Consider the following 14722-nt stretch of genomic DNA (forward strand, 5'->3'; position numbering starts at 1 on the left):
GCCAACCCGCCCATCTAAGTTTTGTATTTTTAATAGAGACGGAGTTTCAACATGTTGCCCAGGCTGGTCTTGAACTCTTGACCTCAAGTGATCTGCCTGCCTCAGCCTCCCAAACTGGGAATACAGTCGTGAGCCACTGGCCTAGCCAGCTTTCTGAAGTTTCTAGAGTTGTTTCACATTAAAAAAAGAAACCTCCTTCAAGATATGTATGAACTATGACTTTTTAAATAAAGGGAAGAGTTACTATAAATGTATGCAAACTAGGAGAATAGTTTGTTCCGAGTTACTTTCAAAAGAATAAAAATATATTTGTCTGAATTCTAATCATAGAACGTTGTGCTTGCAACTGTGTGCGCTCTTAGCACATATATGGTTGTACTGTTTTACCATGCAGTCATTCGGTGCTGTGGTGACTCCACTAAGAAATATTGGAATCCTTGAAGTGAAACAATGGGGCTTAAATAGATACCTTCAATGGACTTCCTGATGTTAAGCACAACTCTGTATCATTTGACTTCCTATAGTCCAGGGCGTGGACTGGAGTTTCAGAGACTATAAAAAAGCAGCCAGGTGCAGTGGCTCATGCCTGCAATCCCAGGACTTTGTGAGGCTGAGGTGGGCGGATTGCTTGAGGCCAGGAGTTCAAGACTAGCCTGGCCAACATGGTGAAACCCCATCTCTCCTAAAAATACAAAAATTATACCAGTGTGGTGACAGGTGCCTGTAATCCAAGCTACTCGGGAGGCTGAGGCAGCAGAATAGCTTGAACCCAGGAGGCGGAGGTTGCAGTGACCTGTGATCGCACCACTGCACTCCAGCCTGGGCGACAAAGCGAGACTGTTTCTGAAAATAGGAAAAAACAACAACGACAACAACAAAACACCAAAAAAAACCCCAACATTTTGAAAAGCCGAGGGCAGTGGAATGAACCTGTAGTCCCAGTTACTCAGGAGGCTAAGGTGGGAAGATCACTCAAGCCCAGGGGTTCAAGGCCAGCCTGGGCAACATAGCAAGACCCTTGTGTCTCTAAAAACAAACAAACAAAACACAAAACAAAACAAAACTTCGAGTGGACACCCTTTGTAGTCAGTTGCTATAATATAACCCTCACTACATACCACTCATTCTAAGAATGCTACATGCTATCACCTTTATTTTGGGATTTCTTTGAAACTTCCCTTTTATTCCATCCCATTAAGCTAAGGCAGTAGGGTGTCTCAAAGAGAATGAATCCTTGTCTCTTCATTTTACAGATTCAGGATGCAGGCCTAGAGCAGTGGGGTAGCCTTCCCAAGAAAGCACCCAGAGTTCATCCCAGAGAAGACTAACCATTTAATGACCATGCCCTCTCCTGGGCCCTGAATCCTATGGACAGTGCATACCAACCCAGGTTCAGCTCCTCAGCACTTAACAACCTCCATCCTGCACAATACTCTCCTTCAAAGGTCTGAAGACTCAAGGCTCCCACCCAAGCCGAAGCACTGGGTCATTTTAACTCTAGGAAAAGTAATCAACCTCCTTGAAAGTATGCAGTATCCTTGTGTCCACACTTTCAGGCCTTGAGAGGTTGATGCAATTTGTACCCTCTTCACAAAAGGCCAAGTATGCTTCCTCTGCAGCAGCCCTCATTTCCCCCAATCTTATTGCAAAACCAAGTCTGCCTACGACAGTACAGGATTGCTTTGTTACCCAGGCAGGTCTCAAATTCCTAGCCTCAAGCAATCTTCCTACCTTAGCCTCTCAAAGTGCTGGAATTAGAGGCATGAGCCACAGTGTCCAACGAAAGGATAGATCTTAAAGTGAACGTATGAATTCCTAACATTTATATGCCAGTGTTTTAGATTCCAGGAATACAAAAGATGCCTCGTACACACCCTCTTGCTTTCACAATCAAGGCTACACAGAGATTGAAGTGGTGACATTCAGGCATAGGCACCATGAATGATTTGCCTAGGCTCATCCAAAGCACAGCACCCAGACAAAATTAGGGTCACTATGAGACGTGCGGGTTTTCCTACGCTAAGCCCAAGAATTTTGGTTTAAGAAAAAAAAATTGAGGCAACATAGAAAGCAAGGAAGAATCTCTGTCCATTTCTGTCTTGAATAAAAGGAAAAAAGATGAAACAAAAGATGTTTTACAGTCAGAAGTGGGAAAAGGAGGCTGTGGAAACCCAGGCAAGAAAGAAATCCATGGCAATGTCTGAGCCCAGCGCTGTTGTTCAGTTTTAGGGAGCTGTGTGTTAAGGGGGAGCTGGGAGTAGGGTATGCCCTGAATGTTAGCTAGTGGGGCACAAAAAGATGGCTCCAGTCAACTGGGGTTTATTGAAGAAAGAAAAAACATAACTCAGGTTCATATGCAAATGAGTTTCTAACATCTCCTTCCACAGCCCTCATCACAAGATAAAGAAGTAGGGCTGTCTTTTCTCTTTTTCTCTCTCACCTACCGTCCTTTGAGCCGAATTGGTCACCTTAAGGGGCTTAACAGGATTGAAATATTAGTTAAGAAGGAGGGAAAGTCAATACTGGGAGGGGCATCTCATAATATGACTGGCTCTGGTCCAGGTCCCCAAGCCCAACACTCCAGGAAACACCCAGGATTGCCCTATTGCTTCATTTGAATCAGAAGATATTTCTACGAATGTCCAATTAATTCTATGCGCTTACTTACGACATCAAAACTTCAGTTCCAACAGGGAGTCGGAAATATTGAAAGGTGTTAAAGTCGTTCTTCCGCTGTTTGTTTAGCATAGAGACTTGGACTTCTGAGCTCTCCGTAACCAAATCTGTCCTTCAACTTGGTGGATTATGATCCAGAAATATTGTGTAATGATATATTAAACTGAATCCTTAATTCAGCAGGATGCTCAAGATATGGGGTTCGTTTTGGATAACAAGCAGATTATACCTTAGGGAATGGACTAAATATTTCTCATTTGTTCTTACATCTAGACCTATTAAAGGAATTCCTTTTCCATTGCTTTAAACTGTTTTTTTGTTATTCATTTATTCATCCATTTATTCTCTGTCATCTTAGAATTTAAGGCAATATATAACATATAAGATGCATATAATACAATAAGAAAAGAAAAACGAAAAGTGATTGTTTAAAACAATTAACAGTGGACTAAGCTGCTATTTATCAAAGAAAACACAATGTCCTTTTCCCTGTGTGAAGCAGTGTATGAGCATACTGTATCATGGAAACCTGAAACTCTCACATTTTAAAAAGCAAGACAAGGACTTGCACTTTCCAGTTCAACATATAAAGAGCTTGGAAGTCATCATTCCCATCCTCACAACAAGAAAAAAAGCTGAACAAGCTAAAAACAACAACTCTTCTTGGATACATCAGAGAATTACAGTCACAGGGTGAACTGCTGCCCTGAAAACTAGAGACGCAGACAGGCAGATACAGAGAAATTACAGTTTACCAAGAGTAGAAGGCCACCAGCCGAAACCCACAGTTGGAGCCAGTATGAGCAGGAACACTTTCAACTGTAACTGATGAATTTCTAGAAGCTCAGTATGGACTATCTAGAGAGTTAAAACTCCAAGGGTGGGGACAGCCTTAAGGAGACTCCACACTTTCATGAGTTTCATCTTCAGAAACACCACCAAATTGTTACTGGGAAGAGAGGGGGTAGGAATCCCTTCTTGCTTCCAGCAGGTGGACAAGAAAAGCAATCATTTTGAAATATGCCCAGAGATCTCCGTTTTTCCTAACCAAGGACTACCCTGGGAGGAAACTATTTTACCAGACCCTAATCAACTTGGGTTTCACCAAAGCCTGACCAACATCAGGGAAGGGAAATACTCAACTCCGGCCCTGTCTAGCCTTTGTCTAACCTAAAGGGATGGGTGGGGAAGCTGAGAAGCACTTATACAAGTCACATCCCAGGGACACAGGCTCAGTGAAAGACTGAGATCTAATCATGGGATGAAAGAATGCTTCCCCTTCTCCCAACCTTACCACCACATCAGTAAGAATCCTGTGTAATAACCGTGGATTATAGGTGAATTACAGCTGAAAGGATTGTAAGCCTCAGATCCTATTTAAAGGAGACTCTAGAAAAACTCAAAGACAACAAAGGAGAGGAAGACAAGGACCCTATAAGAAACTTTAGCTTCTGACACCTAAAGCTACAGCAAAAAGTAAATAGCCTAACTCTTAGTCAGATACCATGAAACCTCACATGAAAGAGCTATCTACCTCATTTTTTTCCCCCTTTTCCTTTTTTTTTTGTAGTGATGGTGTCTCACTGTATTGCCCAGGCTGGTCTAGAATTCTTCGACTCAAAGGATCCTCCTGACTCAGCCTCCCAAAGTGCTCCAATTACAGGCACCAGCCACCACACCCAGCCTACCTCAGTTCTTTCTACCGAATACATCACGTATGATTTTCAACAAAAACGTATAAGACTGCTAAAAGTCAAAAAACATTGTGGAACCAGGTGCAGTGGCCCGCACCTGTAATCCCAGCACTTTAGGAGGCCAAGGCGAGGGGATCACTTGAGCCCGGAAATTCTAGACCAGCCTGGGCAACATAGTGAAACCCTGTCTCTACAGAAAATAAGAAAAATTAACTGGGCATGGTGGCGCATGCCTGTCATCCTACCTACTTGGGAGACTGAGGTGGGAGGATCTCCTTTGTCCTGGAGGTTGAGGCTGCAATGAGCCATGATCATGCCATGGCACTTCAGCCTGGGCAACAGAGTGAAACCATATCTCAAAAAAAAAGTCATATTCTGAAGAGACAAAGCAAGCATCAGAAACCAACTAAAATACAGCAGAGGCCAGGCGCGGTGGCTCACGTTGTAATCCCAGCACTTTGGGAGGCCGAGGCGGGCGGATCACGAGGTCAGGAGATGGAGACCATGGTGAAACCCCGTCTCTACTAAAAATACAAAAAAATTAGCCGGGCGTGGTGGCGGGCGCCTGTAGTCCCAGCTACTCGGAGAGGCTGAGGCAGGAGAATAGCGTGAACCCGGGAGGCGGAGCTTGCAGTGAGCCGAGATCGCGCCACTGCACTCCAGCCTGGGCGACAGAGCGAGACTCTGTCTCAAAAAAAAAAAAAAAAAAATACAGCAGAGATTTTAGAATGATTAGATTGGGAATTTACAATAACTATGATAATTATGCTAAGGGCTCTAGCGGAAAAAGCAGACCACTTTCAAGAACAGATGAGTAATGTATATAGAGACAAAAACTCTAACAAAAAATAAAAAAGAAATGCAAGAAATAAAAAATATTGTAACAAATGAAGAATGTTCTTAATGGGCTCATCAATAGACAAGAGAAGGCAGGTAAGAATCAGTAAAATAGAAAATATGACAATAGAAACTTCCCAATGTGGGCTGGACATGGTGGCTCACACCTGTAAGCCCAGCATTTTTTTTTTTTTTTTTGAGACAGAGTCCTGCTCTGTCGCCCAGGCTGGAGTGCAGTGGCGTGATCTCGGCTCACTGCAAGCTCCGCCTCCCAGGTTCACGCCATTCTCCTGCCTCAGCCTCCCAAGTAGCTGGGACTATAGGCACCCGCCACCACGCCCGGCTACTTTTTTTGTATTTTTTAGTAGAGACAGGGTTTCACCGTGGTCTTGATCTCCTGACCTCGTGATCCGCCCGCCTCGGCCTCCCAAAGTGCTGGGATTACAAGTGTGAGCCACCGCGCCCCGCCTAGCCCAGCATTTTATTTTTTTTTTTTTTTTTTTTTTTTTTTTTTTTTTTTGAGACGGAGTCTCGCTCTGTCACCCAGGCTGGAGTGCAGTGGCGCAATCTCGGCTCACTGCAAGCTCCGCCTCCCGGGTTCACGCCATTCTCCTGCCTCAGCCTCTCCGAGTAGCTGGGACTACAGGCGCCCGCCACCGCGCCCGGCTAATTTTTTTGTATTTTTAGTAGAGACGGGGTTTCACCGTGGTCTCGATTTCCTGACCTCGTGATCCACCCGCCTCGGCCTCCCAAAGTGCTGGGATTACAAGCGTGAGCCACCGCGCCCGGCCCTAGCCCAGCATTTTAAGAGGCCGAGGTGGGAGGATTGCTTGAGGCAAGTTTGAGACCAGCCTGGGCAACATAGCAAGACCCCATCTCTAAAAAAATTATCCAGATGTTGTGGCTGAGCCAGGAGGATTGCATGATCTCAGGAGTTGGAGGCTGTAGTGAGCTATGATCATGCCAGTGCACTCCAGCCTGGGTAACAGACTGAGACCCTGTCTCAAAATATAAAAATAACATTAAGAAAACTTCCCAATATGACAACAGAAATTTCCCAAACTGAAAAGCAAAGAGAAAAAATAATGAAACGAAAACCAAACAGAATATCAAGGAACTGTGGACAATTACAAAGGTATAACATATGCATAAAAGGAGAAGAGAGAAAGGAATGGAAGAAATAATTAACGTAATAACGGCAGATAATTTTCCAAAGTTAATGCAAAGAGCAAACCACAGATCCAAGAAGGTCAAAGAACATCAAGGAGGATAAATACCAAAAAATCTACATTTAAACATAACATATTCAAACTGTAGAGAATCAAAGACAAAGAGAAACTCTTGAAGGAAGACAGATGAAAGCAATGCCTTACCTACAGAAGAGCAAGAAGAGGTGTTCAGAGAAAAACACCAACAACCTAGAATTCTGCATTCAGTGAAATTACCCTTCAAGAGAAGGAAAAATAAAGACTTTCTTAGAGAAACACAATTGAGAGAACTTGTCACCAGTGTTACTGCCTTGCAATAAATGTTAATTTTTCAAAAAAAAAAAAAGAAAAATGATAGAGGTCAGAAACTCAAAATTACATTGGAGTTCAGTTCTTATTGGTTAAATATTTTAGGAAAGTCAATGCTGTATCCTCTTCCCTTCTGTTTTGTTTTGGACTATGCTTATTGATTTGTCTCTCTCCTCTGATTTTTAATATTCTTTAAGGGTGTTTTCCCAGCTCCTGGATATGAGTCTAGTGGACACATCGCAATCAGTATGTGCTGTTAACACTATGCTTGGTAACAGGATGAAGAAATGTCAGTATCCTGACAGTGGACCATCAGGGTGTCCAGTTGCCTCTGCTCCCTCTTCAGTAGAGATAGTGTCGCCCTCGTTGTCGGGTAGTTGAGCAAGGTATAAATAAGGGGAATGTCCCCCCCTTTGAAAAGCCCATCTTCAGTCTGAAGTAACTAAATTAATAGGAGCAGGTTGGATTTTTATTCAGGTTTCCTCAAGGATGTCTAAGGGACCATTCATCTTCTGAAAACTTTTTTTTCTTTTTTTGGAGACAGCGTCTTACTCTGCCACCCAGGCTGGAGTGCAGTGGCATGATCTCATCTCACTGCAACTTTTGCCTCTCTGGTTTAAGCGATCCTCCTGCCTCAGCCTCCCTAGTAGCTGGGACTACAGTTGTGCACCAGCATGTCCGGCTAGTTTTTGTATTTTTAGTAGAGACGGGGTTTTGCCATGTTGGCCAGGCTGGTCTCGAACACCTGACCTCAGTTGATCTGCCCGCCGCAGCCTCCTCAAATGTTGGTACTACAGGCATGAGGCACTGGGTTCGGCCTTCATCCTCTGAAAACTCTAGAGAGTGAAAAACATGGTGTGAAAAAAAGGCCTGGGCATGAGGGGCCCAGAGAGTTTTTGGCTTGTCTAGGTGGGACAGAAGAGTTGCTGATGCCTTGGATATTGCCTTGATATTTTAGCCTGCAGAGTTAAGGAAAATTTGGCCAAACTAGGTCTAAATTCACTAAAAGTCACCAGCACCAGTTCTGCAGCGCCTTTCCTTCACTACACTCACACAAACTGCAGAGCAAGGTTCATAACCTCACCCTGGATTTTCTTTTTGTTTTGTAAAAATATTCTCTTAATAAAAATATTCTCTTAATAATAATTAATCTTAGTAATGTTTTGATCTCATTACCTACAAATTATTCATCACTGCCTGGGTAAATGAAAAAGCGTTTCAAATTAGCACAGGTAAGAATCTGGTCTAAATTGAGTGTGCCCCCCATGAAACAAATTTCATATAACCCACCAGTTTAAAACAGTACCACCAAAAAAATCCTTAGTTGTTAGAAATTCCTCAAGAGAATATTCCCTCGCAGAGTTCAATTTGTGCCATATCTTCAAGGTATATATTTGAGTGTATGCAATTCTTCTTTAACGTTTTCAGCCTTCTTATGTGAGTGAAACCTTATTCAAAATTGTTCTTGTTTGTTCCAGTTTTTAGGCAAATTTCTAGTTTGCAAACCTGCCTCCCCAAACCCCCACTGTAATGCGAGTATATTAGCAGTGTATTCAGGCTTATAAATCAAATTATTCCAGAAAATTAAAATTGAGAGCTGTCACTTTCTACATGCCCTCATCAGACACTTACAAGCAACAGCAGGACCACCAGGCACTTAGACTTCTAAGCTATCTCATTCTCATCTGTCTCAGTGAAACTAAACATATATTAATTACTCATACAGTGTGTTTCTCTCTGTGTGTAACTTATTCCCTTACCCAATGCCTGAATAACACATCCATGTCTACAGGGTTGTTAAGAGGATTAAATGTTACTATAAACAAATCACTTAGATCATTGCCTAGAACACAGTAAGAACCAGGTAAGTTTGAGCTACCGTTAGTATCATCTCAATCTCCACAACAGCTCCATGAGGTAGGTATTATTATTACTCCATTTTACAGATGAGAAAATTGAAGCACGGGAGAAAAAACTCGCCAGGTTAGCTAGCTAGCAAATGATAAGCAATGCCGTAATGCAGATGCCAGCAGTCTGGCTCCAGAGTCCCTGCCTTCATAAATCTAGGACATCAAACCTGTCATTTGTGCCTATTTTTACCTGGCTGAGGCTCAATTATGTACGTAATATTTGCAAGAAGTGAATCGATGTAACTAAAATTTTAAAGTAAATACTACCTTGATTGGTGGCCGGGTAGGTAGTAACACTCACCAAAGGAGCACAGAAATGACTACTGAAGCTGAGAAAGCACTGAAGGAAGTCATGGAAATCTCAGATGTGAGACACCACACGACTCCAATTCTAACAGATGTCCTAGTTGGGCTAAGGCACATCATGATTAAAATCATTGTAAGTCTCTCACATAATAACGGATCCCAGGCCAAAATTCATTACAGGGTGACTGGCCACGAGAAGGGTGAGGTCTGCAGAACCCTACAAGAGGCAGCCTGAGAAGGAGACATCTTGGTTAATGTCAGGGAGAGTCTGTGGGGGTGAAATTCCTTGACAGCTTTTTCAAAGTATCATTTTACACGTGGTGTTATTGAGTAGTGGAGTTGTTAAGTACCCTGCTCAAAGTCACTCACTTGGGAAATGTCCAGAGCTGGGATTTGAACACATTCTCCGACTACTGTCCCTGACACAGATGATGTGCTCAGTAACCTTTGCTATCGTGCTATAATTAGTGTTCTTTTGTAATTAGTAAACTAGAGATAAACAGAAATAAAAGTATCATTCATCTCAAAGTTTCCTTCACTTGTTTGAATATCGAATTAGTGCCATAGATATCCAGTGGTACCTCCGTCGTTAGTAACCAAGGGATAAATAATGATATCTAGAATAGCAAGTTTAAACGAGGAGGCTAAAAAAAGTGGTTGAATTCGGGAAGTTAACCAGTCCTATAGTTAACTGCTTTAACATAAGTACTAGTTAAATAGCAATAACTACAGCTACTAATTTCGAAATAATATTATAGCACATAGCACGATAGCAAACAGACTCTGTGTCACAGATAGTACTCAGGGTAGGTTCAAATCCCAGCTCTGGACATTTTCCAAGTGGGTGACATTGAGCAGGTCACTTAACATCTCTGTGGCTCAATAACACACACTTGTAAAAAGTTAATAATAAATATAGCCAGAGAGTGAACACCTTTTTCCTATAACCAACTTCTTATTTCTTGTTAGCATAATGAGTTAGTTCTATATAACCAGGGGTACATAGGTAACTACTGAACTGGAGATAACTAGAGATAACTAGAATAACTCAGAGAAGCCTGGAACCTGGGAAGCAATCCTCAACAAGTCGAATTCTTATCTTTCCTTGTTAAAATGAGTTTGTAGTATACACATCTAGTGGTACATAGGTCTTGAGTAAATTTGGATTATGTAGAAGTAATTAGAAAAAAGATTTGAAGGCATGATTCTGAAAAATCGTGATTTACCATTTTGAACTTCTGATTCCTTGTTATAATAGTGAGATAATACTATAGATAGCTGGTGATACCTATTTAGGTTACTACAGGTAACTAAAGATAATTAGAACATTCATTTGAAGTCAAAATTGAAATGCACAGTCCTAATAAATTTTTTCTTTTATGGAAATGGGGTTTCAGTATGTTGCCCAAGCTGGTCTTGAACTCTTGGGTCCAAGCAGTCCTCCTGCCTCAGTCTCATAAATAACTAGGATTACAGGTGTAAGACATTTGTATTTGGACCAATTTATTTGTATAAATTTATGGGGTAGAAGAGAAATTTTGTTACATGTATTTAATGCATAGTGTCAGGTCAGGGTATTAGAGTATCCATCACCCAAGTGCATTTTTGCTAAGTATAGTCACTCTGCTCTGCTATCAAACATTGAATTTACTCCTTCTTACTGTATGTTTGCACCTTTCCACCCACTTTTCTTCATCATCCCCCCTCCCTCCACTCTTTCCATTCTTTGTTATCTATTTTTCCACTCTCTACCTCCATGTGTGTACATTTTTTAGCTCCCACATATAAGTGAGATGATGTGATACTTGTCTTCTTGTGCCTGGCTTATTTCACTTAAGGTAATGACCTGCCATGTTGCTGCAAATGGCAAGATTTCATTCTTTTTTATGGTTGAATACTATTTCACTGTGTATATGTACCACATTTTCTTTATCCACTCATCTGTTGATTGACACAAGTTGCTTCCGTGTCTTTGCTATTGTGAACAGTGCTGCAATAAACATGCGAATGCAGGTATCCCTTCCATATATTGATTTCTTTCCCTTTGGGTAGACCCAGTGTTGGGATTGCTGGATGGAATGGTAATTCTATTTTTAGTTTCTTGAGAAATCACTACACTGTCATTCATAGTGGCTATACTAATTTTCATTCCCACCAACAATATAGAAGAGATTCCTTTTCTCTGCATCCTCACTAACATCTGTTATTTTTGTCATTTTAATAATAGCCATTATGACTAGGATAAGATAATATCTCATTGTGGTTTGATTTGCATTTCTCTGATAATGAGTGATGTTGAGCAATTTTTCATATACCATTTGTATGTCTTCTTTTGAGAAATGTCTATTCATGTTTTTTGCCCACTTTTTAATGGGATTATTTGCATTTTCTCCACTTGAGTTGTTTGAGTTCCTTGTATACTCTAGATATTAGTCCCCTGTCAGATGAATAGTTTGCACATATTTTCTCCCATTCAACAGGTTGTCTCTTCACTCTGTTGATTGTTTCTTTTACTGTGCAGAAGATTTTTAGTTTAATTAAGTCCCATTTGTCTACTTTTGTTTGCCTGAAATGCACAGTCTTATATACTATCTCGTTATTCCTTGATGGAATGTTGCCTTAGAACTATAGAAAAGTAGTGGTACCTAAAAGAAAAAAAACCTAGGTATCTAGGGATAACTGGAGGTGACTAGAATGACTAGCATAAGCCAGGAAGCCAAAATTATTCTTCCCAACTCTGACATCATATTTCTTGCTGGCATAATGTGTTAATACTGTACATAAGTCATGGTACCTACGGAAAAGTAAACTATAGCTAGCCTGCGATAAGCGGAATAATTAGTTGAATCCAGGAAGATGAGAAACGTGTTCTCAACTTTACCTTCTAATTTAGTGTTGGATAAGGAGTTAATACCACAGATATCTGGGAGTACCTATAGAACTAGTTAACTAGACACAAGTAGAGTTAAATAGAGAAATACATAGTAGCCCATAATCTAAAACACATTTTTCTCAAATCTAAATTCTTACTATAGTGGAATGATGAGTGAGTAGTGCAGTTATCTAGTGTTAAATAGGTAATCAGTTAAATAAAGGTGAATAGAAATAACCAGTATGAATATATGACACCAAGAAGTTAATGCTTTGTTTTCAATTCTTTTATTTTTTAAAGAAAGTAATAATGAGGTAATATTGATAAATAGTGACGTCTGTTTGTTTATTTAATTAGAGGGAATTAGATATACCTAGAATAATAATTGGAAGCCAGGAAGCTAAAAAAACCATTGTTCTCAACACTAAATTTAATTGTTCCCACATGTATTAGTGCTATAGACAAAAACAGGTACCAAGTTAACTACTTTACTAGGGATAGCTAGAAATAACCAGAAAATCTGTTTGAATCCAGAAGTTGAAAAACTGTTCCCAGTACCCTAAATCTTGTTTTTTTTCTTTTTTGCTTTGAAACAAGATCTGGCTCTGTCACCCAGGCTGGAGTGTGGTGGTGCAATCTTTGCTCACTGCCACCTCCACCTCCCAGGCTCAAGCCATCATCCCACCTCAGCCTCCTGAGTAGCTGAGACCACAGGCACGAGCCACTACATCAGGGTAACTAATTTTTTTTTTTTCATATAGAAAGAAGGTCTCACTATTTCCCTAGGTTGGTCTCGTACTCTTGGGCTTAGGCAATCCACCCACCTTGGCCTCCCTAAATGCTGGGATTACCACCCTAAATCCTAGTCTCATGTTGGAATAAAGATTTGTTACTATGGATAATTAGTAATAACAGATTAGCTAGTTAACTACAGAAAACTGGTTGAAGCTAGTATGTGGAACCATAATCTACTCAGCATGAAATTCTTAACTCTGGTTGAAAGAATTTATCAGTTTTATGGTTAATTAGAGGTAACTCTTTACTAGCTCTCTAGAGAAACTTTGACTTTAGGAAGATGAAAAACACACTCGTCCTAATTCTCAATTCTTAGTGTTTTGGAATGTGGATTTAGGAATGTAGATTACTAGATGAACTTGGGTAGAAGTTAAATAGCGATAACAAGATAAAAGCAGAACACACAGTTGAAGTCACAAGGCTATTAACATTCTTCTCAAATGTTAGTCTGAATTCTTGTTCGAATAGGATGTTCGTACTAAAGGTAAATAGTGGCACTTAGATGTTACTTACATAAAGATAGCCAGAGATATCAATTAGAATAAGCAGTTGAGGTTAGGAGCTGAAATAATGTTTTTTTTTTTCCAGACTCTACATTGATTTTGCCTGTTGATTATTAAGTTAGTACTATAGATGAATAATGATAATTAGGTAACTAAAAAATATTAGAAAGCCACTCGTGGGTGGCTCATGCCTGTAATCCCAGCACTTTGCAAGGCCAAGTCTGGTGGATCACTTGAGCACAGGAGTTTGAGACCAGCCTGGCCAACATGGCGAACCCCTGTCTCTACTTAAAATACAAAAATTAACCAGGTGTGGTGGCGTGCACCTGCAGTCCCAGATACGCAGGAGGCTGAGGCAGGAGAATCGCTTGAGCCTGGAAGGTGGAGGTTGCAGTAAGCCGAGATCATGCCACTGCACTCCATACTGGGAACGAGACCAAGACTCCATCGCACAAAGAAAAAAAAAAGAATATTAGAATGCCTAGTTGAAACCATGAATTGGAAAACACATCTTTTCTATCTAACTTCTTATTTCATGATGAAATAATTCAAAGGACCTAGAGATCACCACTGGGACCTAGATAACTAGTCTGTAGGTGATATCTAGAGATAACCAGGAATACTGGTTGAGGTCAGGAAACAGAAAAGGACATTTTTCACAAATTTAAATTGTTATTTCCTGTTGAAATAAAGAGTATCATAGATACATAGTGGCATCTGTATAATGAATTAAACATAGATAACTAGTGATAACTAGAATAACTAGTCAGTCAGGAAGCTGAAAATCCTGACAATCTCATGTATATATTCTTATTTCCTTGTTGGAATAATGAATTAATTGAAGAGCTATCCAGTGGGATCTAGGTAATTTGTAAACTAGAGGTAACCAGAGAAAACCAGAAAAACAAGTTGAACTCACCAAGTTAAAAAAACTTCCTCTCAATCCTAAATTAATATTTCGTCTTGGAATGAAATGTTAATACTGTCAATAATAGTAATATCTAAGTAATGGCTTTATTAGAGTTAACTAAAAGTGACTAAGAAATCTAGGGAGACTTAGACACATTTTTCTCACAATAACTTCTTACTGCTTATTGAAAAATGAGTTAATACTAGAGATTACTACTGATAACTTGGTAACTACTTAAATGGAGGCATAAAGCAATCATGGCTTGAAACCAGAGAATGCAAAACCAATCTTTTCTCACATATGAATTGTACCTTGTTGAATTAATAAGTTAGCTCAATAGGTAACTAGCTACACCTTTGTAATGAGATAAGCTGGTTAAATTTAGAATTTTGAAAAACCTATCCTTCTTACATTTAAATATTTATGTCTATTGAATCTATAAATTACCTTGGGCAGTATGGCCACTTTCACGATATTGATTCTTCCAACCCATGAGCATGGAATGTTCTTCCATTTGTTTGTATCCTCTTTTATTTCATTGAGCAGTGGTTTGTAGTTCTCCTTGAAGATGTCCTTCACATCCCTTGTAAGTTGGATTCCTAGGTATTTTATTCTCTTTGAAGCAATTGTGAATGGGAGTTCACTCATGATTTGGCTCTCTGTTTGTCTGTGATTGGTGTACAAGAATGCTTGTGATTTTTG

The sequence above is a fragment of the Nomascus leucogenys genome, chromosome X (genome assembly GCF_006542625.1).
Source record: "Nomascus leucogenys isolate Asia chromosome X, Asia_NLE_v1, whole genome shotgun sequence".
Taxonomy (NCBI): domain Eukaryota; kingdom Metazoa; phylum Chordata; class Mammalia; order Primates; family Hylobatidae; genus Nomascus; species Nomascus leucogenys.